Here is a 26,789-nt window from a genome sequence, read left to right on the forward strand (position 1 = left end):
ATGTATGTGTATGTCTGTGTGTATATATATAGTGTATATGTATGTGTGTGTATATATATATGATATTAGTAGTCAAGTTTGTATACCTCAGGTCAGTTATCAAGGGGAAAATATGAAAAAGATAAATGACAGGGTTTTTTTTAAAAAACCCTCTAAAATAATGAACTAAGATATATTTCATATTTTCTAGGCTGCAAGAGTGGCACCTTGTGTTCTGCAGCATAGCTTAAAATACAAATCAGGCACAAAGTGGCCAGGCAGTGTGGGCAGACCTCAGACTTATGCTGGTTTTAGTCAATATTGCTGTGAGGTTGGATAGGAGAGGGAGATCTGCCTGCTCTGCTGCTGAGGTGTTGTTTTCCACTGGGCTCAGTGTTTTCCTTGCCCCAACACAGAAAACCACACACAAACCGTGGCACCCAGGCAATAGAAATACAAATTGGAAGATTATTTTTCATGAAATTTCTAAAATCCACAGGCAAAGAAAAAGAGAAATTAAAAAAAGTAATAGTAGTGCAGTGCCCTCTGTGTGTCATCCTGCTTGCTGTATTTTTAAGGATGTGTATTGCCTGATTAAAATGAAATTGCTACGATCTAAAATATCTTTTAGGGACATGGAGTTGTTGACATTGCATTAAATTGTACAAGAGGAATGATGTTAAGAGTGATTATGAAGAAAATAGAAATAGTCCATGTTTTCTGATACATATTAAGGATTGGAGCGCTGATAGATTTTTATTGCCTGTTGTTTTTTTTTTCTCCTCTTTAGTCTTTTAACCAATTTTAACTCAGTTTCAATGACTCCAAGTTGGTTTCAGTAATGTTACATACATTCCAGGGGAAACGTATTGGTTATAATAAGAATATTTTGTCTCAGATGTAATTTTATTGGCTTGTGTTAAAACGCATTGATTTTTTTGGCTGAAATATTTGGGCTTTGGGGTAGTTACATTTGTTCTGGTTAGGAGTGCACTGGAGTCAGTAGAGCACTTGTGTTTCAGCAAATACATTTCTATTTAAAAGCAAATGTAACATTTGAAAAGATTAAATGGATATTAATTGGTCAGGCAGCATATTTTCAAACCTGCCATTCTTTCTAACTTGTGAAATGTTTTGACACTGTAAAGAATCCTCTCTAGTCTTATTCTGTTAATCATATTTTTAATGTATGTAATTGCAAATCTGCTGTGTGATGAGATGTTTGCCTTACTGAAATACGTGTTTATATTAGTGAATTCTGTCTTAACTCAGAGATAATAAGTTTGACTGACTAATGCCTGTTTAATGTCTCTTACCTCTGTGATGTGATTGAAGTGAGATGTGAATACAAGGTCTTTAACTTACCATCAAACAAGAACCTTCAAATTTCTGCTCAGAAGCAGTGCTATCAACAGCATATGGGGTAGCAGGTATTTAGTTGCACCTATTAATTTGGCACAGGCTTCCATCACTCCTACCATGGGTGCTGTAATGCCCCTGAAGATCCCCCTGCTGTGAAGTTATTATTTTCTCTTCTGTGCCTTCTTTTCTGCAAAAAGTATTCCCATTTTGCCTTGGGTGACGAAGAATAAACAATAATGTGTTAAAAGCATTCTGAAGTTCTAGAGCCTTCTGGCACTTCTAGTCTGAAATGTTATTATTACATAGTGAGTTTCACTGGCTCCATTACTTGCAACCCATAACACTTACATAAGAAACAACCAGCTTTGAACCAGCATCAAGCTCCAGTAGTGAAGCTGAAACCAATTATTTTTTTTTTTCCCAACAGATACTCCTCCTTGTGTACAGGTATTCTCAAACTCTTTGCTATGATCTTTAGCAAATATATCTCTATATTAAAAACATACATAGACTGATATTTTCCCTTCCTGTGTTGAAATCCATGGAAAAGGCTGTGACAGAGATCATCTGCAGTTGTTTTGTGGGGAGTGCCTCTCCCCTACTTGTTTTTCTTCCTTTTAATTCTCCACTGGTCATCTCCCATCGGGAAAGTCGATCTTACTCCCTTCCTTATGATTGCTCCCTACCTCAGAGTTTTGACAGAAATGAAAGATCTGTGGAAATTATGGATGTGATAATTCTGGATGGGCTCTGGCTGGGTTTGTTGTCCGTGTCAGCAGATGGAGCTCTGATGGACCCCGGCTCCATTGCCAGCACTGAAATTGCCTCCCTGGCGGGGCAGCGCGGCTGCTGCTCGAAGCCCGGCAGTCTGGCCCTGGGCTCATAAATAAAATGCATTATTTGTGTTTTTCGTGTTGTTCCTGTTCCACAGCGGATCTGACCAGCTCTAGCACAGATGGAGCAAGCAGGATATGGTGGAAACAGCTTATAAAGCCAGTGCTTCTGCAATAGAACTGTACCTGTGAGGTGGCTGTAAACTGCTGCGCTCTCTGCTGCTTGGCCGTGTTGGGGAGGGCGGAGGAGCCCTCCTCTTGTTCCCTTCCTCCTGCCAAATACCCTTCCTCCTGATAAATCTGTGCCCAGAGCGTGAGGAGAATGACATGAGATTCAAAGATTGCTTAAAATGTGCATCATTAAACCAACCACAACATTTTTAGGAAGGAATGTACCTAATATTAAGATGGAATACCTGGAGATGTGCAACACATACTTGTTATGGAAATGTTGTATTGCATATGTGTGTCTGTCTTGTGAATTTTAACTATTTTTTCCACATTTCACTGTTCAGCTACCCCTAAATCTCATGCAAGGAGTAGGTTAATATTCAAATCCTGTTTATTCTCCCTTTAATTCATATAAGTCTAAGAATATTTTTAAGAATCTAGCTACATATGGAAGTCCTATCAACTCTGATGGTTGTTACTTGAAGTAAAGAAAGGCAAATAGACTTTTATGTGTTTAAATCCAACTAGGGTAGCTATCAACAAATTAATGACTTACAAACCAAAAGCAATTCTGCCACATTTAATATTCTGCAACTGCAAGTCAATTTATTATATACATTAATCAATTTGTCATAAATGAACCCCTATTTTGTATACAAGCAAATAAAACAGACAGACCACAACATATTTTATTCATAAACCGATATGCAGCAAAGCAAATGGACATGGATTTAATGTCTTACTTCTTAAATAAAATATGTTTGCATCAATCTTCTTATACAAATTTATGTAGCCTATATGAGTCAATATGTGATATACAGAATTTATTTTTAAATCTGATGTGTTTGGTACTTCATAATTACCTCAATTTAATGAAAAATTCCTAGTTTTCAGGCAGTCCTAGGAGCAACTCAGATCTTAATTAAAAGTTTTACCTTGGTTTTAAAAAGGTCATTTTAACCAAGGGGAGATAACATCCTTTTGTAGTAGCACATCTTACTTCTGTTGCTAATTGATGTTATTTGCTGTCTGCTGAAGAATAATTCATGCTGATGTTAAGGGGAGAATGAGAAAAAAAAGACAATTTCAGTAGTGTTGTTATAGTTTTTTTAGTATTATGTTTTTTTCAGTGTCAGAATGTTCATGCTTTGTCCTAGTAGGTAAAGAGTGTTTTAAAAAAAATGTGTAACAATGTCCTTAATTGGTAGAAAAATGTGATATTTTACTAATGAAGTAAAATTGACTGCCAGGATGTGTTTACTGATGAGATGGCAGCGTGTGCTGTGGCCCACTGAAAAATTATATGTTAAAGCATGTAGCTGTCCTTTAGCTTTCAACCCAGTCCTGGCAATTTTTATCTCATTTCTTTTCATTTTGCTTGGGAATGTATACTGTGATGTTCACTGCAGAGTGTTTGCTCCAGCATGCTGAATGTATGATTACAGAAGAAGATTGCTGGGTACCTTTAAAAAAACCTGCAGATTAAAATGAAAATAAGAAAAAAAAAATGAACAAAACGATGTAGCACTTCAAAGAGAATAGGTAAAGCATGAGCTGAGCATCATTCAAAAATCAAAATAGGCAGTCTTTAAATCCAGCAAAATTTTTCTGAAAGGATGTTCCCTCTGGTGCAAAATACTTTCTTTGGAAGAGTGAAATCTAAAGAGATTCATGATGGGAGGTGAATCAAACCATGGGGAAGACAAACAATAGATTGACAAAAGCAATCAAAGGAACAGTAAGCAAAATAAGAAAAGTAGGGGGAGTATTTTGACATCTTGATCTTAGGGAAATCTCTTCCCAGTCGTCCTCGTCTTGAACTTGAAGGCAAGAGCTGATCCTGCTGATACACTTGTCCACCTGCCAGATGGTTGCTGTCAAGGACAAAAAGGAGAACTTTTTGAGGTGTCATTTTTCCTTTGCCATGTGCACAGTAACGTGATGCCCAACCCAAAGGCAGAGAAGTATTTCAGTGTAATTCAAGAAACCCATGCGTGTGGCTGAATTTATTTAGTTTATTGACTCCGTGATTGCTTCCTTAGGAATCACTTCCTTTGGCTGGCCATGACACAATTGACCCTTTTGGCTGCCAGGTCACACTGTGGACTTGCATTTCATTTGCCTTTAACCAGGTCCCCTGTGTCCTTCTCCTCAGTGCTTCTCCCCAACCTCTTGTTCCCCGTTTTTCACATCCAGGGTTGCCCTGTCCCAGGTGAAGAATCCAGCACTTGTCACTGTTAAATGTCATGCTGTTGGTGACTTCCCAGCACAAGTTCAGGGTTGACTGGGAGTTTATCATTCTTACAGCCAATATTATTTCTTTTGCTATTAATGTATTTAAATAGTCTCATTTTATTGCTCCCCACAGTCCTGGCCAGCTTCAACTCCAGTTGAGCTTTGGCCGCACGAATTTTCTCCCTACAGGGGCAAGCAGCATCTCTCTATTCCTCCTGGGTCATCTGACCTTGCTTCCAGTGGCTATACACTTCCTTTTTTTGCCTTATCTCCAGAAGAAGAACCCTGCTCAACCAAGTTGGCCTTCTGCCTTGTCTGATTGTCTTCTGAGATTTTGGAATTGCCTCTGCCCTTAGGGATGTGTTGCTTAAAAAGTGGCCAGTACTCATGGACCCCATCAAAAGTGTTTTCCCAGGGATCCTTACCAACTAATTCCCTGAGCAGCCTGAAGTCTGCTCTCCTCATGTCCAAGTTTTGCTGGCAGTTTTCCTCCTGTCACCAGATTTTAAACTCGATTGCTTCATGGTCACAGTGGGCACAATGGCCACCACTCTACACTTCACTCACGAGTCCCTCCCTTCTAGCAAGCGACAAATCAAGGAGGGCATCTTTCCTAGTCGGCTCCCTCAGTACCTGTACCATGAATTTATCATCCAGATTTTTTGGGAATCTCCTGGACCTATTAGTACCAGCTGTGTGATATTCCCAATTAACATCAGGCAAGTTGAAGCCTCCCATAAGGACAAGGGCAGTTGGTTTGGAGGCGTCATAAATCATCGGTGTCATCATCCTGGACTAAGTGGTCTGTAGTGGACTTCCACAATGACATCCACATTATTTGTTTGTCCCTTAATCCTTACCCAGAGATTGTCAACTGTGCCATTGCCAGCTCTATGCATTCCAGCCCCTCCGTTGCATGCACCAGCACTCCCCTGCCACCATACTAAAGGAAGAGATTGGGTGACTGCCTGGCTGCTATTTTCACAAAGCTGTAGTCACAAGGATTGAGAGTGACAGTGACAGATGTACACGTAACTTTGTTAAATTTTCAAAAGATAAATTTGCTAAAAAAGAGCTGAGACACCTTTTGTTAAGGCACTTACAATTTAAAAGACAGAATTACAAATACTTGCTGTTGGCTTGCTCTGAGAATCAAGGATCCTGCTGAGCACTAAGAATTATTGAAAATCAATGAATTTTTAGTGTGCAGAAGGTCAGATGTTTTTCTAAAATACAGAGATGTACAATTAAAGTATTACAGTGCATATGTGCCTTGTTTAAAAGATCTCTTTACGACAGATTGTTATTCCCCTCCATCTATCAAGCAGTTAATTTTAAATCCTAAGGAAACACATATCCATATGTATGTTACTCTGGAAATTTGTTATGTTGCTTTGAGCATATCAACACATTTTTAATGTTGTTTGTACTTCTGTTTTCATGTCAAGCGGCTTTCAGAGCCATTGTTGTCTTTTATGCTGTTTGCAAAGTCACCCCTTTGCTGTTCTACAGCACGGCTCATGGAGTTTTACATTTCAACCAGTTCCTTTCTTCTTCTCTTTTTCCCCCCTAGGCATTATAGTGCTCTGTCTTTACACCCCAAACCAGCTGACTTTTCCTGCCTTAACCTTGATCACTTGATTTACTACCGGATTCACTTGATCTGGAGCCTGGATTTTTAGAAATCTACTCTAACGCCTAGCGTATAAATTCATGCATAGGTACCACAATAAGTAATTTGATCATCACTATTGCAAAGTTCTCTGCAGTTCCCACAATGTCAGGCAAGAGCTGTGCATTATTTAGGGTTGGAAGGTAGGGTGGGTGGGTTCTGGTTTTTCAGGTTCTCACTTTTGGAGGCCAGTAGACTTAGGCAGTCTGCCTGTCTGTCTCAAAAGGTACCTTCAGTATCAGAGGATGTTGCAGTGTTTGGTGACAAATTTTCAATGTATCGTGGAACCAACTGCTGGCACCATGTCCTAAAAATCATGCAGAGTCTGTTCTTGCTCTATTTTAGCAGTATTAACAGTCATTCTACCACTGCCTGTCAACACTTCTGAAATTTTCTTGAAAGTTCTGAATCATCAGTGTAATAATTAGCAAATGCTCATTAAAAAATAAATTAATTGAACTCGCAGCAGAGCAGAGATGGTTCATCCCAAAGCTGGTATCACCATGGTGTGGTTGGTAACATGTGCCTGGTCTCATTAAAAAAATCAAACAAACAAATAAATACCCAGCAAAAGGCAATAGAACTGTGTTAATCCTCCCATATGGAATGTGCATGTTTAAATGAAAAATGAAGTTCAGTTGTTGGAATGCTACCCCTGGGCAGTGAGAGGTTGGATAGAGAGGAGTAGTGTTTCCTATGTTTGGGAGAAGACTTGGTCTGCTTTTGGTGACGTGGAAATTTCACCTAGAAAAACAAAATTTCACCACAAGAGAATGTTCAGTGATTGTATTGGTGCCCAGAGGGGCTGTGATATCTCCATCCTTAGCAATATTCAGCAGTACCCTTGACGAGCTCTGGTTCAGACAGCTCTAACTCTGAATTTAATTCCACTTTGAGTAAGGGAATTGGACCAGGACCTTTGGTGGTCTGTCCCAACTTACAGTAGTGTATAATTTCCAAAACAGGAGGGGCCAAACAGTATTATAGTCTTAGAAGATTTCAAACTGCCTTCCCTGTGAGGTACTTAAAAAATAAAAGCAAGAATGATTGTCAGCTACTGAGAAATGCAGGAGCTGTGAAAGAAGCCTTTAAAACTTGCCTGAAATTGCACCAAAATAGTGGGCTCCTTGTAGAGGCAGTCTCATAGCTAAGGCCAGATATACACATATATGCAGTTATCCTAACTCATGGTTTATTTGGGAAAGATTTGTGAAAGCTATGGTATCCGAGCAAGTCGTTGTTACATAGCACAAAATATCAAAAGTTCAAGAAAGAGCCACTATGTAAATTTGCAAAGGAAATTTTCAGAATACAAAAGGCTTTTCTTTAGAAAAGCTGTTTTGTCTGTTCAAGTGTTTCTAACCAGTGCAGTAATTTCTACAAGACACGTGTAGGGTAGCTGATAATACAGTGATGACACTATAATGTCAGCCTCAGAGGTGGGTTTTCGCTGAAACCTAACTTTTGGATTGCAAAACTGGTTAAGATGGATAAGTGGCTTGATAAGGTGGAGAAAGACAGGGTTTGCTTTGCACAGTGACACTGATCCTTCTGGGAAATTTTACAAAAACATCTGAACCTTGCCAACACAAAAACAGCTGGGAAAAAAAAGACTGGCAGGAAAAGTTCAGCTTCAGAAAGGTGTTTTCAACCTGGGTTAGTCCGAAGTGGTGTTGATCCTCAGGTATAGGTAGCCTTGACTTTCACTTGTCAAGACTCTGAATATGAAGCAGAGAACAAGGTGTGCTGGCTGTTTATTAAAGACTATAGAAATGTTTATCCTGTTGCACTTGGACAACAGAAACTTTCTAATTGGACCAGTGGTAGTAATTAACTTGAGATTTAATGGAGGGGGGTTGGGGAGGGAGAAATAAAAAGAGAAATTGGAGAGTAGAAACAAACAGTTCTGAAACAGTGCTTGGCAGGGTCAGCAAATGGCTGTAAGATACTCAAAAGCTGATGGATGACAATTTTGTTCAGTTGCAGGGGCTGCTTTAGGGACCACAATGTATAGAAGGAGGAAATGCTTCTCTGGGAACAGACAGAATGTGGGAAAATGTCTATGAATGATAACAATCCTCTCAGGGCAAGAGAGCTAGTGAGAGGGGCAAATTTTAATAAATGTTTCTCTGTAAGCCAGTAGAGGCTAAGAAATAGTGGCTTTGAGTTCTTCTGGAATAGTCTGTATATAGTACATGTAACCTGGAATAGCAGAGACCTTGTTTTGACTTCCTGTTTTCTTCCTATTTTAAGTGAAAAATAATTTATCTCATAATTAATAAGTCTAATTACAGAATTCATCTGTTTGATAGTGTTTGTTCCCCTGTTTAGACATTCCTATTATAATTGACTATTCTAATAGTCATGGGAAAACATTAAAATATTTTACGAATCCAAATATTGGAAATCAAAAACACCTGTATGAAATGGTGCTGTTTAATGAGTGATGGCCTTATCCCACCCATGTGGAAACGACTGTTCCTCTGGTTTCCTCATTTCGACCCTATAATCTCCTGTGAAGAGGTTTTTATTTTCTTTTGGGCAATATGGAAGTTCAGAAGAATGCCACTTGTCACTGAATTGGTTTGTTCATCTAGAAGATTAAAGAAGTTCAGGTTTTTAAGTTTTTGACAGCACTTTGGGTCAGTTCCTGGATTTAGGTAAATTGAATCAGTCTTCCCAAGCTACACTAATACAAATTCCTGCACGTATGAAAAAGCTTGTGAAGCATAAGATGTCCACAGACTTTTCTGTAACTATAGCAAAGAAAATCAGGAGAGTAGGGTCCAGCAAGGGGAAAAATCCTGGCTAAGCTTGCAGTAAAAATACAAAAAGTAAAGGCTGTGTAAATTAATTGCTATAGTTGCACAGTGTCCTTTTTGAAGGTGCAGAGGAGAAGTGTGAAGGGCAAGAGTGATTCAGGTGAGACTTTATAAATCACAAACTTTGGGCATTCAGTTCCTTCTCAGATTCTGACACACTCTAATCCCAACCATATCACTGTGTGTTCAATACTCATGAGTGAAAAGCCATTTTTTTCTTAAGTCTGCTTCAAAAAAAGTGTTCCCAGTACTGAGATCACCCCTTGGAATTTGAAAGTTGTGGATGAACAGGTAAGTTTTGAGAGCTAGTAAAACTCTAGAAAAATGAGTAAATGTCAACCCCATCATAATCAAAGCAGTTTCCATAGGAACACAGATGTGTGGCTCCTGTGCATGACAGATTTAGCAGTTTGATTGCATGTTTGTTCTGACCTTACAATTGAAAAAGGCCATTTGAGAATTGTAGCATTTGAGGATCCTAACAGGGATGTTATGCTAATGGCTCCAGAAATATCCCTAAATCCCTGTGTTAAAGTTCATAGCTGTAAATGGCTCACAAAGAATCTGAAGGTAGAGATCGTTAAATGACTGAGTTCCATGTTACCATCAGCAAAGTGCTTTACTGATGGTTAGCACAAAGAAAATGTGCATGGACATGTTCTTTAATGTGTGTCATAGAGAATTTGGAAGCAAAAGCTGAAGGGACAGTAACCTTTATGCAGTAAGTGCTCTGTTTTTATATGTTGCCATGAGGGTCAGTGAGCCCTGACTCTGGTTTTGTGGTAGCCCACCTCTGTGTGCTCTGCAGCCTCTCCTAGAGCTGACACTCCTCTCCTTACAAACTAAAAACAAAGTCTCTCAAGGAAAAAGCTACATTTCATAGAACCATAGAATGGTTTGTATTGGAAGGGACCTTAAAGATCAACCTGTTCCAACCCCTACCATGGGCAGGGACTTCTTCCACTAGACCGGGTTGCTCCAAGCCCCATCCAGCCTGGCCTTGGACACTGCCAGGGATGGGGCAGCCACAGCTCTGTAGAGGTGTGTAATTAACTCCCTGAAAACTTTTGGAATATAACTGATTACAGTTAACTTTTTGATTAATGTGAAACATTCCAGTGTCCGATAACTTGGCTGTTCAGGCTGAGCTTTGTAACCTAATGAGTCCAGTCTGCATGAAACTTTCTAATCTGCATAAAGGTCGACGAGTCAATAACTTTAGCCTCTGCTGATTTAACACATTAAAATGCTCACGTTGATGAGAGAGCTTTCTGTGCTAGCTCAAGTGGCCTTGCTTTTTTTGATTTTTTTTCTGCTCAGATTCAAAGTCACAACCTGAGCAGTGGCCCCTCTGTCGTGGCGCTTGTGCCTCAGCAGGTGCTGGTGGCATTTAATAGCCTCAGAGACACCGTACCATGACTTATGTCTCTTATTTCTGCTGTAGTTATAAGGAGTATCTAAATTGGAACATAAATTGTCCCTAGTTAATTATTTCATTAAATGAGCAATGTGGACTGCTAAGCATTATTATTCCCATTTCACAATTGAAGAAATGCATTTAGCGTTGTCTCAGTGATACGGATGTGAATATTTAGTTGCATATCTGCACTCTCATGAGTATCATAAATAAGACCAAAAGCTGGCATGTTTCAACTGTTCTAGTCATTGAAAAGAGACTGATAATGAAGATAAATTTGTGCATATGCTGTACTTGTTCTGAATGTACAATTGCTGCTCATTTCCGCAAGAATCAAAGGCAAAGTCTGAACTCTGGCTACTGAACTCTGGCTCCAGGATAATTAGCAAGCCCAAAAAATGAATCTCAAAATGGGATTTAGTAATACTGCTGGTCTCTTTTGTTTGTAGCAAGCTCAGGTGCTCTAACAGAGATCTCCGCATTTAGAAACCCTTTTTCATCTGGCACATGATTTTTCTGGAGATAAGGATACACATTACAATCTGCTGGTATTTTTCAAGGATTTGTCTTTTTTTTTTTTTTTTTTTTCTGAAAACAATTTTGTTTTGTTGCAGATCACTTCTTTTCACAAGATGTATGTTGCCTTTCAAAACAGTGGGAGTACGGGACTGGGTGTTTGTAAGCATTTCCTTGGATTCACAGATATTTTCATGTTAAGTATGATGATATATGAGTTTTAGCACTTACTGCAGTTAATCAGGGATGTCTGAATAAAGCATCAAGGACACTTAGCTCTCAGTTTGGTCCGTGGCTGCTCTTGTAGCTCTTGAGTTGTGAAAGAAAGAAGTGATTCCACCAGCTTTAGCTTTCACAAGACGACTTATTAAAATACTTTATTTTGGCTCATTAAATCACCTTGCGGTGCAAAACCAGAATGTGAACTACTGGTGCAAAATGAAACGGGTGTCAGCAATTTTTTTTTCTTCTGGTATGCAGTGTTGTTCCAGATCCAAATTTTCTTTTAGGCATGCCAAGCTCAGTTGGAGTGGCATTGCTGAAATACCTGGGGTGGGCTTATAATTTCCTCCTCTAGTATGTGTGGAGCAAAAGGACTATTTAAGGATAACATGATATTATTATTCATTGCACCAGATGATGATGCTATTAAAATATTCAAGGAATATAGAGCCTTTAGGCACACAAACACTTCAGTGCTGTAATTAGGTAGTTGAAGGTTTCTTCTTTATGTGACCTACCACCAGCATTGGGGCACCTGGGGGACCTCGTAGGCACATGGAAACCTTCTCAGTTTGTGGAGAACTGAGTTCCTTGGCCAGATGTATTTGTGAGATCCTGCAGGGAGCCAAGGAAATCTATGTTTCAAATACCCTGTACCCTGCAGAGAGACCGTTCATGTAGGCACTTGCTGCAGATCTCGGAGAAAACACAAATTCTAAGTGCTCACCAGCGTGTGTCTCATCCAGCCCAAGGGAAATAATTGGGAAGTGTTTATAAAATACAGCCTTGCCATCAGCATTTGGAGTAGAATGGGAGAAAATGGGATCCCGTAGTGTGGCAACTGTACTCGGATTGTAATAACTAAAGAAAGAGGATTTGTGTGATGTGTCATAACTAGGAAGACCAGAAGCTACAACATCTGCAGGCTTGTTGTGGGATGAATGAGGAATATTTTTATTTCTTATTTCATTATCATTATGCCAGTCTTTTAAAAACATTCCTGAAGAAGGGTTACTCAGTATTAGGAAGCCTTACAGCTTTTCTGTAGTCCATTTTGTGTGACTATAGGATGTTTATTTCACATTATTGAAATGTTTGTTGTTTTACCATCAAAACAGACACAGTATGTGTACATCTGCCTATTAGCATATAACTTACAAAATGACATATAGAAATGTGATGATTCTATTTAACAGTGAGGGTCACATTTAGATGCAAAATCCATCAATACTTTGTGACCAGCATAAGAGGATTTGCTTTAGGGCAACTGTGTGGGGTTGATCCATATGAAAATTCTCCTTTAGCTGTTATTTCCAGACCCTGAATAAAGATGTGAGCTCTAACTTAATCTGGAAAGCAGGGGGGCAGGGTTTGACCTGTGCTTTTTTGTGGGGTGGAGTGTTAGTGCTGGGGTAGCGTAAATCCCGAATGTTCTTGCGCTTCAGGGCAGTTTCCGCAGATTGAATCATGCTTCTTCCTTCAGTTCCCTGTGTGTAAATTAGGGGTAGCTCAAGGAAGCTGCAGGATTTCACTGATGCAAACCAAGTGCTTCTTTCCCTGAAACCTTCAGAGTTTACAACTTTAGTAAAATTTTTCATGTCTGCACTCCTCTTCAGATTCCAGAAATAGAAATGATCACAGGCTGGTGCCCTCAGACCAGCTCTGCTCTGTGCTCAGAGTGGTTATGTTAATCACCATGGGAAGGATTCATTTCAGGAGAGAAGAGAAAAAAACCATTTTTTCTTACCATTTTTAGACAGCCTTTCAAGAAAGCTGAATTCTTTCAAGTGCCTGTACTTGTAATCTTGGATATTGTTTGATATCAGATGGATCCAAGAAGGGGTGCTGGGTGATAGCAAGAGTAGCTGCACCCTCTGAACATCTGGGAGGCTTCTGTATCTGCAGTGTGCAGATCTCTACCCTGACAGGCAGAGCCCTGACAGGCATGATTTCCATGATTTCTCAAGCAAAGTAAAGCAAACTCAAAAAAAAAAGTTGCACAACTTTCTCCTTTTGTCCTTGCATCTTACTTTTAGCCTAAATAAGACAAGTCTGATTTAGCATATGGAGGTGAATGGTGGGTTTTTATTCTTTGGGTATTTGCTTTACCTACAGCATCTATGGCCCAAGCAAAAACTGCTTGACAATAAAAACATCCCAACATACTAGTGCTGTTCTGAATGGAATTTAGAGGCCAGCACGGTTAAATCCCATTACCAAAACAACAGTGGCTTAAGGCAAAGCAAATTAGATGGGAAAAGGCAGTTTCTAAATAGTTTTTTTTAAACCCTTACGCTTTTGGAGTTTGGCAAACTAATCAAAATTGTCTTTCCAGTGCAGCTGATTCTGCTCTCATCCATGGGGCAGTGGGCAGAGAAAGGGGTCATGGCTGGTTCAGATGACATGAAGCATCTTTGGATTTGCCAGGACTAAAGAGACCCTTTTACTTCTTCCTCAGAACTGTGTTTGCTTCACTGTCAAGCTCTGTGTGAATAATATTTGAAAGTATTGACATCTAAAGAGTAAAGGTGGTGATGTACGAAAGACAGCATCTTACAAACTCAAGAAGGTACATCTTAGTGTTTAATCATAGACTCAAAATCACAGACCCAAATGTGTTTATGTGTTTTTTAAATTCCCTCTTTGCATACAATTATGATAAACCAGGATTTCTTTACAAGGTATTGTATGAAATTCTGCAAAAGCAGGCAAAGGGGATTGTTTTGTGGCTCCATCAAAGTGTTTAAAGAACATAAACTTGGCTTTCATGATATTATCAATCAAATGCTTATTTTGGAGTCGTTGCTATGATCCAAGTCCTCGTTTGAAGATGAAATCAGAAGGTCAAGATTTTGCAGACTGTTCTCTCCATGGACCCCTTCTGTGTATATGGATTTTTTGATTCAAAGAATGATGGCTGGAGTTTGAAAACAGTTTAGTGCCTTGCAACTGTGAATGATCTGAAGGGGAAGGTTTTTAAAGGCCCAAATGGGTAGAGAGCAGCTGTACCCTTTAGCAGCTTTGGGAAGGTTCATTACTGAGTGGGAACAACTCTGCCCAGGTGACCTGCTGCCCTGGGCTGGTACCTGGCTGTCACCTAAAGTATTCTTCAGTGTCATGGCCAGAATAATGCCTTTGAAGTTAGTGACACTCTGCTTTGAGCATATTTGAAATTACAAGCATATGATCACTGTAAACATTTAATCTTGTGAGAGAAAGGAAAATCCGCCTTCTTCAAAGAGACAGTTAAAAAAACCCAACCCTTCTTTCCTCTGACATCCCTTACAGGTGCAATGTCATGGTGCTGTTCTTCATCCAACTCCATGTCGAGTTAAAAGGAATCTATTTTAACCGTTTCCTTATATTTTATTCTTAAATTTTTTTATAATAGCTTTCGGACCATGTATACTTCTGTTACTTCTTCAATCTCTTGGTGAATGTAGTAGCAATATTTTTTATGTTAATAATGTGGCATTAAGTTGGCCTAGGATAAATCAATGCCAAATTATTTACTGCCCACTTATGCAAAGTACTGCTTGTTCCCAGAGGCTTGGGTTTTATGTGTCTAAAAAGATTGGATCTTCTGCTACACTATTAACTGATATTTGGCTTTAAAGTGTGCTCTTTTTGTCTCAAATGCAATACTGTTCATTTTGCAGTACAAAAGGACGATGATCTTTTTCCTACAGTCCCTTCCCATAACACTGGAATGTAAAACTCACTGCCAGCTAAGGTACAAAGCAGCTGGCACTGAACAGAAAGGACACAAAAGATTGACCAGAATTCAAACTACCACAAAATGAAATGAAAATAATCTCCTATCAGAAGCATCTCAGAAGTACAGTTTCTTTTGAACAATGAAAACTAGCATTTAAATTACATAATGGACCTGAACAGAATCATGGAACATAAGAGAAAAATAGGGAACACTTAGGTCAGCTGAGTTTCTGTGAGCTTTTCTTGGCTAAAGGAAAGGCAATGGGAGATGAATGCACTCAGATTCTGTAAAAGTAATAATGCTTTCTAGTATTTAATGCCTTCCACTGGAAGATCTCCAAGTGTTTTTCTTTAAATAATAATTATGCATTAAAATTAATTTTAATATCCCATTAAGGGTGACTTGATTATGCCCTTTTATAAGTGTTTGCTTTTTTCTTTTCTTATTTATCCCACATTAGAAATATGGCAAATGGTAAATCTAGGAATAAAGTCAAGGTGTCGCCAGTCACTCCGGTATGTGAAAACAGGAGAAATTAATTTTCTTTCCCTTCAAGTTCAAACACTCCAAATGTCACAGGCTGTCTGATCTGAGATTTATCTTGTCATCTCCCAAAAGGGCTGTTTCCCTTCCTGGTAGGCTAGTGCTTGTAGTGGGCTGCTCTTCTGCCCCTTCCTGCCTGGGAGGGCTCTGAATTTCACAGAAGCCAAAATCTCCCAAAGAGAAGTTGTGCATAAATTCACCTGAATATATATAAATCAATATATAAAGTTTGAAAAACGGCCATAATGTGGGTACCTGGTACCTTTTTAAATCATTAAACCATATAATAGGCAAAAGGAAATAAGAGCAAAATGAATTAGAAGTGAGGAAACTAGGTGGTTTTTTCACCTCTGATTTTTAAAGGGGTGAATTTAATAGAAGATCAATAGTGCTGGCAAGGGTCAGCTTTACTTTAAGAAGGTAATATATGCAGTTCTCAGCATGGTCTTCTGCAGCATCTCAGCCATGACCATCAGTACCCTGTGATTCCTGTAGTGCATCAGTGTGAAGCAGAAAATGCCAATCTGCTGTCTTGTGCACTGATCTATGAGCAAATCAATAATAATGGAATTTAGTCATCAAAGGATGTTGCAAGGTAGTGTATGAACATTAATTAACCTTTAAAAATAAGTATGAAGAAAGCAATACTGTTCCTGTTTCAGAGCTTGTTGTAACTGGAATGTGGGAAGATGAGCTCATCTGGATTTTTCAAAAATTGCAAGGGTCCCGTTGGAGATGAAGGAAGGGCAAGTCCTCCAATCCTTGAGGTGCACTTTTGTGTGTCAGACATCCGACAACTAAGTAATCTCTAAAGGCATCCAGCTTCCCCACCCTCACCCAACATGGCAACTCCAGTGGTTTTACAGAAAGTTTTGCTGGTAATGAGAGAGGTTTTAGGTCATTTTGTATATATATTAACAGTATGGATTTGTGGCGGCGTCCAGTGGGAAACTTGGTGATACAAATCCTGCGAGAGAAGCTTTGTGTGCCCCATTGCAATGTGTTTTTTGAAACTGTGGGAGTGGGTGTAACTCCATGTGCCTGTACAAGCATTTCCTCTGGAACTGTGTGAACTCTTCCCTTTTTTTCCTAGTGTATAAAAATAACATGGCCTTGTGACATATTATAGGCTTTTTCATTAGATTTATTTTTTTCTGTTGTTTGTTTTATTGCTCTGACTTAAGAAATATACAATACCATGCTTGTCATTGCCTTTGGGGTTTTTTTCTCTATAAATATCATCTTTTTGATGATTCCGAGAATTCTGAGGAAAAAAAAAATATTGATTTCTCTATGTCAGAAGGCTCTTCTGTATCTCATAAATATTCTTTTTGTCAAGATTTAATAATTCGTTGTCCAAGCCAGTGCCTAAGTGGAATAGATTTATGTTAATACAAACTTTCTTTGGTATTAAGATGATCAATTTTTCAAGTGAGGAAAAAAGGAAAGGTGTCAGGAGCAACAAATGATCACATGTACTGTGGTTTACTTGTAACCTCAGGTTCAAGCCAGATGATTTTGAGGAAGAGTTCATTGGGTAGATGTTAAAATGCATTTGAGGGAAGGAGATATTCTTTTGCATAGCAACTGTAGGGGAGGTACTGATGCTCATCAGAATCAGCAGGTGTTGAATCGAAATGTTTGCAGGATGGTTTTCCACGCTCATCTTGGAGAGCATCTGAGAATATTAAAACTGGAGCTGATTATCAGGTTTCAGTTAAACGTTAAAACCCCAGTCCAGTGTGCTTAAAAAGCACTTTTCCATGTTCACTGGGCTCTTAGCCAGGCACCAACCACGTACCCATGGAGCAGGGAGAGGCTTTCCATGGACTTGAGCAGCAGTCCCCACACCAAGGCCGGAGCATCCCTTCTCCTAACTGGGGGTAAGAGGAATTAGGTTATAAAGTACTTCCTGTAATCAGTGAAGCCACAGTGATTCCAGTTAGAGAAAACGAGACAAGATACTAATTTTTACTAAATTTGATAAAAGCCAGTTGGGGACTGAGGTGATAAGGACGACTGGTACAGTCTTAATCTTTTGGGCTATTTGTGCCTGTTAAACAAAAGCACTTGATAACAAGAATGCTGTGACTGAAGGCATATTATAGCTCAGACAAACCCTACAAATTGTACAGGAAAAGTAAAAATCCCCAAAAGCTGGAGGTATTGCCTGCCTTCGCTGACGTGCTTTTTCTTACTTTTTTTTTGCGTTTTTAAAAATGGATGTTCTTATGGATGTTTTTTTCTTATGGGTATTGTCTCTAAATGTGAGCTGAGTTTTGTTGCTGATTTTCTAACCATGAGGAATGCAATTTAGAAATAAATCAGTTCCTAATTTAATTACCTGGGCTTTGTTTCTAATTACGTGCTTCTACTAATCGAACAGCAAATTATGTAAAATTGAGGATGGAAAAATAAATTTGCAGGATATTTTTATTTGCAGTTCTGGTGTGTCATTATGTTACCAAATCATACTTTAACCACAAACTGAGTTGGGAAAGCAAACTAGTATGTAGATATTTTGTTGTATGTGTATTGATGTTTTGTATTTTAATGTGACTCAAAGTTTGACTTGCTGCCTGACAAAAATCAGGGGGTTATATTTCTTTCTGCAGCAAAGTTTCAGACCAGTCAGTCTTCTGGCAGGATGACCGGGGTTGAGTTTCAGTGCTGGCTGTACAGATTGCCAGATTATATTGTGTGTAATTATCATTTGTTGTTCAGAATTCTTCATGGTTATACCAGTGAGAAGCCAGAAGTACTCTCCTGAGATCAGTGCATTTTCTCTGCTATTTACACTGCTGAAATCACAGTTTAGCTTGTTGTGTGGTTTTATAATATGTTGTACACAACTGTGAATGCATATTTGATTATAATAGAAATGTGATTAAATTTCAGCTTTGTTCACTTCACCTGCTTTTGCTTACTGTATCTCTTCTGAGATTTATTCCAGCGTTCAAAACTCCTCAACTGCTTCAGGTGGCTGCCAGAAAAATGAAAACAACAAACAAACAAATAACCTTCTGCCAAGACCTTGATTCCTTTTCCTCCTACAAATATGGGTTTCATCTCTGCCACTGTGGCAAATTTATACATGGGATATTTCCATTCTCTGTAGCAACAGAAATAGAGGCTCACAGCCAAACTATGAGAAATAGGGCTTTGAATACTAACTTTAAAATAGTGGTATTTTTATGTAAAAGATATAATTTCCTGTATTTACGGCTTGTTTTCCAAGAGGAAAGTTTAATATTATCCTGGTAATTTGAACAGGATTGCAGTCTCTGGAAAGAGGTTTTCCATAGCGTTTGTGGTGGAACTGGAGCGCCTTATTGACGTGCACTGGGCGGCCCAGTGTCCATCAGCTCTGTCATTTATGAGCAGCTCTGCAATCCCAGACACCAGGTAGCTCTAAAGTGATAAATAAAACTTTGCCAGCATTATTGTCCTGTACTCTGTACATGAGAGGCAAACCCTGGGGGTAAATCAGCCCTGCTGCTTTAATGCCTGTCGACATAACTCGAAGTTCTGTTGCTGCAATTTTTCCTTTAGTATTGCATCCAGTTCTAGGAAATAAGCCTGTGTTTATCATCATCTCCCCTCCCTGTTTGATGCAGAAAAATCCAAGATATCCTTTCTTAAAAAGAAGGGCAGATTTGGCTGTGGAACTTGCTTCTTTGTATGAATTTGCATGACATAGTTTTCCTTTTTGTGGGAAACAATGTGCCAACCACTGACTGGATCAATAAAAATTGATTTTTGAATAGAGAGTAGAAGCAAACAATTGCATAAAAGCGGAAATAATCTTATGCTGAGAGCAATTGGATAATACACATTTTACCAGTAACTGATGAGAGCGTAGAGATGAAAAATAAAGCAGGACATTTATGACCTGGGGGAAAAAAAAGAAGTTAAATGAGGTTTTAATTCTGATTTGTGATATTTTTATGACCGATATAGAGCAGAGTATCTAATTTTATTCTAAGCAGGGTGGTTCAGGGTTTGTTTTTTATTTATTTATTTTTTTTCATCTTTGCTGGCTTATTTCTGTTCAGTTGTGAGAGAAGTGTGCTAAGTAGACCCAGAAGGGCTTTCAAAGGATAGATTGCTATTGCTTTCACTTGTACAAAAAGGTTAATTATGGAGGTTGGGAAAATGTTGCTGCTTTAATGATAAGGGACTGCTGTACAGAAATGACTAACCGAGCTAGTTTTCAGGGTCATCCTAATTTTAAAATAAATGACAAAACATCAGGCTCCTTGATCGTTCTGAGCATTAAAAATGAAAGGTCCGACATGCATGAGAAATACCTAATGATCAGAAAATCTGAGGTAGGTAACAGAGGAGGAGCTCAACCAAAAAATAATTCATTAGAATTTCTATGTAACACAATCGTTCTAGAAACTAATTTAAAAAAATGTACGAAACCAAAGTTCTGGAATTTTTGCCAGAGTTTATAGACTGTTAAATAAAACAGAATTTGTAATAAATTAAACTGTAATTTAAACCCCTGTTTTTTATGCTTCTTTTCATGGATCTTATTCTTCCATTCCAGTCAATTAGGCACTGCAGAATTTCAAAGGAGTACAGAACTTGGATTTTATTGTTGACATACTAAAGTTGACATATTATCACCATTTTTGCTTTAGTGCTGGTTCTGTAATACAAGTTTTCAAATAGAAAATATGTATTTCTCCCCATTTTTGCACTAAGGACTGAAAAGGGGAAAGGTCTACTCAAGGTTTGTGCAACATTTCTTTGCCAGGGATGTGAAGACCTGTAAATTACAGTGTTTACTAGAAAATACAAGAAAGACCATACCTGTCAAATTAGAGTGATTGCTTAGTAGCATCATCCTTGAAAAGTGTGGAGAGCAATGGTGGGTAAACCTCTGTAGGTACCAGAAATTCACATTCTGCTTAAATAATTGTTCTTAAATGAATGCATTGGGTCCAATGAAAATTGCTGTAGGGTAAAGAACCTCTAAGAAATCCTGCAATAACCAGCTGTCTTCTGAGATTGGATCAGACAAGTGCCCTTGAGGGTCACCTCTGTGAGCAGCAATGAGTACAGGTTGTTAGGATTCTGGGCTGTTCCCAGCTGGGAATGGTTGGTGAGCTGCTGCCAAGCCAGTCCAGGAAGAACTTTACAGCAAAGGGAAGTCCTCTAGGGCTTCGATACAATTCATTTTTAATATCTTCTGTATCTATTACCTTATGGCTTTTGACTACTGCCATTATTTTTTGTCATCTGTTAGATCTTGAGTTATGTTTGAGCATCAAGATAATGCAACCCAAAGTGCAAGGAGTTGGAATTCTCATGCTTCACTCGGTCTTCAGAGCTGCAGGAATTTATGTTGAATTTTGAAGGCAGACACGTTGTAGTCTAATTCCACCTTGCACTTTACTGACTTGAATGGATTGAACAGCATTCTCCATCTGCCTGCTGTGCAAACAGAATATCTGTAGGAAGTGCTCAAGAAACACTCTCATCAGCATTCCCAAGATGCTTCATTTGGTTTTAATTCTTCAAAATCCAATACCCCAGTATTTAAAAAATTTATAATCCTAACATGTTGCAGTCAATGAAAAAAACATGTTCAAGTAATGCAGAACTGTTAATACAGTAGAAATTAGCAAAGGTAGATGTTTGGAAGCTATTGCATTAATTTGCAATTCATAAAATTAATGAGTTTTGTATAAAAGTTACTATCTCAAGATGCTTAGAGTGAAAACAGTTATTAGAAACATTATTAGTATTGAAATGAAGAAACATTTTGCTTTCCCTAGTCATTTTTTGTGCATGTCTTTTGCAATTTTGAAATATGTTGGTCTTACAAATTGTGACAACGCAGGAACAATAGTTGTGGAAGTTTAGTGGTGATGAATTATGGAATCTCAGCCAAGTGTTACTTATGTGAATTATTAGCATTCCAGTATTTTACTTCTGCTTGTTCCTTTATTGCTTCTGAAGTGGAAAAGGTAGGATTTTTCCAGTGTTTAAGGACAGGACTGGCCCTCATTTGGGCTGTGCCTGTGGTAGGTTTTAGTTCAGGTCTGTGGCATCCCACTATTTCCCAGTGGCAGCACAGACTGAGCTTGAAACTATAACATATCAGGAGGCTGTAGCTATTCCTTAAAATTACATGTGTATCAATTACATATATATGTTTGTGAGTTTCTGATTCCTTAAAATTACATGTGTATTAAATTGATATGTTTGTGGAGCTTCTGTGCTTCTGTGGTTTGCCTCCTGTCTTGTTGGTAAGAGTTACAAGGCTGAATCCCAAAACTGAGTAGAACATTGGCTACCAAAATCTACAATAAAGAGCAAAACTGTTGCTCGTTCCAAAGAGTCACTACTGAGATCTTGGCAGGGGCAAAATGCTGGGATGTTGTGGAGTTAAAGAAAATACTTGGGGGGAAGTCATGTGGGAAAGTTGGTCATGGATGCTGAGGCCCATAGTGATGAGAGCAGGAACTATAGCTGCAGGAAGGGACTAGTTGGGGGATAGAAAGGGCCATTGCAAACTGAAATAGATGGCATTGCAAATGGAGATTGGCAACTGGAAGGAAGCCAAAGAATTGGAGGAGAACAGCATTTAGTGGGAAAACACTGTGCTGAGCAGTGTGATTGGTAGCTTGGAAGTTTGTGGTTTGTCCAAGAGAATCTTAGAGAATAGAAAATGAGAGTTATGGATACTGCGAGTCTAGAAAGTTATGGAGATGAAAAAGACTGGAAAGAGGGGTTAGGAGGAAAAGAATTTTATTGTGGCTGTGTTTGCAGTAAATTGATCAAACCAGTACATTGGTGAAGACTCCCCTGTGCTTGAGGTTTGCCTGGGGGAGTAAATGCAGAATATCTCTGTACTCCAGAGATCTCATGGGCATCAGGGACACCTGGCTCAGGCTGCCACTGAACTTCTTTCTGTTAGACAACATTTACGTTAATTTATACATTTTTTCACTTGTACTGTATGTAAAAGAAGAGTGTTTTTTATTGAAATGCCTCTCTCAATAAATCTAAAATATAAGCAGTTGGTTTTGTTAATTCTGAAACATAGTTTTGTTAGGACAAATAGCTCAGTTTGCTTTTGTTTTACATAAATACAAGAAATAAATATTTTTATTTACTGTGGTTATTCCTGACTAGCATTTGTTAAGTTTGAAGCATAGGCAACATATATAGATTTAAGAGTTAACCAGGACTTAAGTGTAATTCCTTTTGAGCATTTAGCTATTAACTTCATGCAAGTAAAGCCATTGAGTTTCGTATTTAATGACTTATTTGTTTATATGGAAAATCAATTAGCACAGCTCCTGGGGTTTCCTAACCTTTTCTCTTCAAGGATTCTCCCCAGGAGCGGCACTGGCACAGTGTGCTTTTGGCATCCACCAAGTTCCACAGTTCACAGGGGGCACTTGTGGTGCAGGGATGTGCCAAGTCAGTGCATCAGAGCAGAGTGGGAGCTGGGGAGTGAGACTTCAAAACCTTTAAACTTGATCTTAAGGCCAGCATTGATAAATACCAGCCTTGGGTATTGATGGGGAAGATCATGTTAATGGAAAGGAAAGCATCCTTGTTTCATTTGAATAATTAGTGGCTCCAAAAGGCTCAGTTCCAGCCTGCTCTGTATGAACACCTGCAAGTGGTTTTATAAGGTTCTTTTTTCTTCCACTTTTTCCTCCTTTTTTTAAGAAGTGGATGTTCTTTAGAGCACAAAGTCGTGTGTGTCCCAGGGAGGAGTGTGCTGGAATAGCACTGTATACATGGGAGGATGGAGGCAAACTCTCATTTGCTGCCAGTTCAGCTGGTTCTGGGCTGTGGTGGTTCCAGGTATGGAGCAGGAGAGTCCAGTGCCAGTGCCTCCAAGCTGTTTGCTGGACCATTCTGTCCCTGCCCTGAAGCAGCCACATATCCTCTCAGGAATCTCTGTTGAAGCCTCCAGCATTGGCCCAGATTCACAAAGTGATCTGTATACGCTTGTCACACTGAGATAAATCTTGTTTCTTTCATGGAAAGTCAATGGCATTCCCATTTATCTGGCTGCATATGCTTATTGACAGGAACCCTTCTAGTCCAGAGAAGCACAAAGTGGTGATGGGCAGTGAAAGCCACATCTTTCTTCTGGCATTCAGGTGTGGAATCAGCACCAGGAGGCACCAAGATCCTATTGGAGCTTGGGGGCTGTTGGCAGTAACACGTGCTTGTAGCTACTGAATCCCAAATTAAAAACAAATAGCAGTGACAGCACAAGTGAGACATGCTATTAATAACATTATTTTGATACAGCACATAAAGGACTGACACTGAAGCTGGGGGAATAAAACCCAGCCTTCTTGGCCACGTCAACCTTATTTTCAGTAGACATTCAAGAGTACTTGATTTTTAATTCCACATTTCCCTAAGCAGTCACTGCAAATAAGAAGGGAAACTGTAAATAAAACAGCAATACCTAATCTTCTAAATTCTCTTTATTTTTAATTAGTGGTATCTTAGAACATCCTGAAGACCAAGAGATATTATTTAGAGTCAATATCTTTAATTTTTTTTTATCTTAGAAATAGAGAATACCTATTTTTAGGCCTGCAGCTATTAAAACAGTTTCCTTTAGATAGTTTCTGAGAAGTCTGATGACTTAGAAGGAAACTGAGAAATAAGCAATATTTCACTACTCCTCCAAGTGAATATTGATTTATTTACATAATTGTGCTCAATTTTGAAACTTAAATTTTTAAAAGGCAAAGAGATTTTTTTTCATAGAAAGGATGTCATGAATCATTTCACAGTTTACTAACCTGTGCTGCTCAGCAGAGGAAAGGTTGAGAAAATAATAGTGAAGACAGTTTGATCATTGTGTTGGGTGTTGATGAACTGAAACAGTGACGTTCAGCAAACAGGTTTTAAGGCTTTTGTGGCAGATATGAAATGGAGAGTAAATATTCCTAGTGGGCTGTATAAGCTTGTACCATCAGTGTCTTGGATTGCCTCCGTCAATCATAACCCCCCGAGACAGTGCCAGAACTGACCTTGTATAGCTCAGGCTCATTGACTTTAATTGTGTGTTGTATTTCATCCTCTGCAGGAAGGAAACAGTGGGGCAAACGCAGTCTTTGTGTGCAGCTCGTTCTTAGTTTCAAGAGACTGAGTTTGTTGGAGAGGAAATCAAGAGACCCACTTGCTCTTGGCTGAGGAGGAGATGAACAGGGACTTTTTACAAGAGCATGTAGTGACAGGAAAAGGGGGAATGGATTCAAAGTGACAGAGGGTGGGTTTAGATTAGATATTAGGAGGAAATTTTTGGCTGTGAGGGCAGTGAGGTCCTGGAACAGGTTGCCCAGAGAATCTGTGGCTGCCCTGTCCCTGGAAGTGTTCAAGGCCAGGCTGGATGGAGCTCTGAGCAACCTGGTCTGGTGGAAGGGGCCGATGGCAGGGGATGGAAGGAGATGATCTTTAATGCCCCTTCCAACCCAAACCGTTCTACGATATTACGCTCTGACTATTTCAGGAGACATCATCAGCCTGAAATCCAATTAATTAATTGTATTTTTCCAATACTCCACACATACTTTCAGGTGTTATAACTGTGCCCTGGGTGTTAACAGTGTCATTTTTTCAGCTTTTCTCAATTTTCACTTCTACAGCTACACAAGAACCTGACACGTACGAAAGACAGCCAGACTGAGACTAAATTTTGCAGTCTGCCCCTGTTGGGAATACGTGCATAGTACCCATTATAAAGTGAAGGGATTTCAGCATAGGAGCAGTGGTCTGTTTGGACACAGCTGGAAAAACTGGAGATTAAATGTATTATTTCAGAACAGCAGCTGTGAAGCTGATGACTCACTGCAAAAAGTGCTGACAGTATCCTGCTCTGCATGTATTTTTAACATACACAGTAATACATATATACAATACAGTTAAAAATAAAGAGTATAGAATTACCATTGAAAAAAAAGAAAGTGCCATAATTACAGAGCACAAAATTTCTTTAGCAAAAATTCTAGTTCTTGGAAGTCTCAGAAGATAAATTAAATAGGTTACATTACTAATTTTTGTTCAAACTGTGGAGATTGTGGAGTTGAAATGTCTGCAAAAAGGTGAAAAGGTGAGAAGTTTTGGATGTGCTTTAAAGGGAGAGATTTTAATCAGCGCTCAGAATCAGAACAGACTGGTCATTTTGAGTACAAGATCAAGGGAAGTTGGGATAAGGGAAAATCATTTTATGGGAAGCCTTATTTCAAGTGTTCTGTTAGAAGATACATTCTTTGTGGAGTTTATGACAGAAAAGTTATGCTCATAAATCAGTACATTTTGCAATGAAAATACTCAATTCTGTGTTACCAGCCCCCATGCCAAAGAGGAGATAGACCTGTGAGGCCTGCTGGCAAAAGGATCACACATTTCCATTTAATGGAAATTAAATGGTATCACATGTAAAAACCTGGGTGCAGTTGGCCAAGAAAAGTAGAAGTAAAAGATTATTTGTCATTAAAGCCCATAAATCGCTGTGGTTGGATCTTTTTAGAGGGGAATAGTGCCTCAGCTGGTTAGATGTCACCTCTGGTGAGCAGTAACTGAGTAATGGCATTCCTGTTAGGACAAATTGAACCCAAGGAGAATTTTGTAAATGTTCCCAGTTAATTAAGATATTACCAGTTCAGCAAAAATAATAAAAACATTTAAAAGATTGAATTAATATAGATACAATTAGCATGTGTTAATGGACTCATTCTTTGATCATTTGTCTCCTGGTCAGCATTTCTTTTAAATACACTAAAAATGGAAGCGATGGGGAGTGTAACTGGAATAAGGATGGCAGTGAACTTCTAATGTTACTGCTCTTGATCCCCACTCACACCCACACACTGACACTTTAACTGAAAGCACTTGCAATTAAACCATGAATCCAGGTGCCTGCTGGTGTCAAGGAACAGAGAGAGAGATGTTATATTTTCAAAATATCTGTAAACTCTAACATGACACTTTTCGCAACAGGCAGAAAGACTTGCTACTTGAGTTGTAGGAGGAAAATCTTCTTTATATTACTTCTCTTACCTCTCAGGTGCTTTTAGAAAGGCTGAAATGTATTGCTGAAAGGAAGAATGTTCTGCCTGAGGCTAGGAAAAAAAAGAAGTCAGACCTTTTTCATCTTTCTATAATTAAAATACAACTGTAAACCACTTAGTTCGAAAATTGTTTATGAACTCACAGGTCTGAGCTGAATAACCATCTGCAAATTTTAAAAATTAAAATCCCTTTAGGAAGCAGTGACCTTGCAGAGCTTAAATCGTTTATA

This window comes from Manacus vitellinus, unplaced genomic scaffold (genome assembly GCF_001715985.3).
Source record: "Manacus vitellinus isolate BGI_N305 unplaced genomic scaffold, ASM171598v3 scaffold_43_pilon, whole genome shotgun sequence".
Taxonomy (NCBI): Eukaryota; Metazoa; Chordata; class Aves; order Passeriformes; family Pipridae; genus Manacus; species Manacus vitellinus.